The sequence below is a fragment of the Palaemon carinicauda genome, chromosome 30, assembly GCF_036898095.1.
Source record: "Palaemon carinicauda isolate YSFRI2023 chromosome 30, ASM3689809v2, whole genome shotgun sequence".
NCBI lineage: Eukaryota > Metazoa > Arthropoda > Malacostraca > Decapoda > Palaemonidae > Palaemon > Palaemon carinicauda.
The window spans coordinates 98,628,986-98,631,485 of NC_090754.1; positions in this window are offsets into that span (position 1 = coordinate 98,628,986).

Sequence of the window (2,500 nt, forward strand, 5' to 3'; positions counted from 1 at the left end):
CGAACGACTTTTACACTCACTTACTACCTCCCATCCGCCACAGTTTTGCTACTACCACTTGAGATTCGGGGAAACCGCGAAGAAATGTGCCAAGGATTGTCAGTGGACAAAAAACGTGTAAGTAAGCCATCGCTTGTGGCGGTGGCCTCACATGTTTCCAATCTTTTCTTTTTACAGGATTCAGGAACGGGCGTGCGATTTTTGGAAGACACGGGTGCTTGTCGTTCTCTTTTGCCAAGGAAACTCTTCAAGGCACAACGTAGTCTGTCTACATCTGCCGACGTCCGCTTGGTAGCTGCCAACGGATCTGTGATACCCACCTACGGTTACGAGAACCTCACATTATCGTTCGGAAACGGTAAATTCAAATGGAAGTTTCTCGTTGCTGACGTCACATTGCCAATCCTTTCTGCGGATTTCCTCTCTCATTTCCACCTTATGGTCGATGTCGCTCACCGACGATTGGTCAACGCAGACTCGTACTTGTCGACACCTCTATAACCCGCCCCCTCTAACCTCGCTCTCCACATCAGCGCACCTACGGATGCCTACTCCCACCTTCTCATGTCGTACCCGGAAGTTTTCCGTACAGAACTTCGCCAAACACCCACGGTTCCTGCCAAGCACGGTATTTATCACCATATCAAGATGCCGGGACCCCTAGTCTTCGCAAAATTCAGACGTCTGGCACCGGAACGATTGGCAGCCCCCAAACAGACGTTCGCCGAAATGGAGAAAATGGGCCTTTGCCAAAAGGCCTCTAGCCCATGGTCGTCACCCTTATACATCGTTCTGAAGAAAGACGGCTCCCTCCGTCCATGCGGGGATTACAGGCGCCTGAACAAGCAAACAGAACCGGATCATTACCCCCTCCCAAACATTGCCGATGTGACCTCCTACCTGCATAAAGCGAAGGTTTTCCCTACACTCGAACTCCTGAAGGGGTATCATCAGGTGCCTATGAACCCAGAAGACATCCCCAAGACCGCCATCACCACTCTGTTTGGTACATACACCTTCAATTACTCTTGTTTTGGCCTTCATAATGCTGGGGACACGTTTCAACGTCTCATGGATGGCATCTTAGGGGACCTCCCTTTCTGTGTATGTTATGTGGACGACATAATTGTGTTCTCCTCCTCAAAAGAAAAACACCTCTGTCACCTGCGCATCGTGCTCGACCGCCTGCAACAAAACGGCCTTGTAGTCTGGTATGACAAGTGTACCTTTGGCGCCAACGAAGTGTCGTTCTTAGGGCACCGCATCACTCCTGAAGGAGTCTACCCCCTCCATGAGAAGGTAGCAGCCGTTCAGAACTTCTTGTGCCCTCGACCATCAAAGCTCTGCAGGAATTCTTGGGCATGATCAACTAATATCACCGTTTTCTGCCAGCCATTGCCGCCACTCTTGCTCCGCTCTACGCCTCCCTTAAGGGCAATCCAAAGGACCTGAAGTAGGGTCCCCTTCAAGAAGCAGCCTTCTGCAACGCAAAGAAGGCCCTATCAACCGCTGCAGCTCTCACTTTTCTTATCCCAAATGCCCCTCTCCTTCTCTCTACCGATGCCAGCGACGTCACTATTGGTGCAGTACTCGAGCAGGTGGTCAACGGCTCGCCCTGCCCATTGGCCTTCTTCAGCAGAAAACTGTCCAAAGCAGAATCGGGTTATTCTACCTTCGATCGAGAATTGCTGGCGGTGCATGTAGGCTGTCCGTCACTTTCGCCATTTTTTAGAAGATACGCCCTTCGTCATTCGCACAGACCACATGCCTCTGGTGCACGCCTTTACTCGACAGTCTGATGCCTGGTCCGCCCGGCAACGCCGACATCTCTCTGCCGTGGTTGAATACAATTGCACCCTTCAATACGTCCCTTGGAAAATGAGTCCCGTTACCGATGCCCTGTCAAGAAACATGTTGGCTGCCGTTCAACTGGGATTGGATTACAATACCCTGGCTGAAGCCCAATGACAGGATCCAGAGTATCAAGCCTGTAGGACATACTGCACGTCCCTCCGTTGGGAGGATTTTTCCCTCGAAGACTCCAGCACCACCCTCCTCTCTGACATCAGTACTGGAAGAGCGCGACCTTGGATTCCTGCTCCCATGCGCCGACAGGTGTTTGATTTTATCCACGGCCTTTCACATCCCTCGTGCCGTTCTACTGCACAGCTGCTGAAGGCAAAGTTCATTTGGCATTTCTAAGGATGCTAAGGATTGGGTCAGCGCCTGTACATCTTGCCAAACCTCCGAAGTACATGGACACACAGATTCAGGAGTGGGCACCTTTCCTCAACCTCAGCGTCGTTTCGCACACATTCATGTCGACGTTGTAGGCCCCCTACCCACATCACAAGGACAGCGTTACCTTTTTACCGTCATCGACCGTTCCACTTGTTGGCCTGAAGCCATTCCCATAGAAACTGCAACGTTCGCCTCATGTACATCTACCTTACTCTCTGGATGGATTTCAAGATTCGGTATCCCTGAGCATATTACTTCT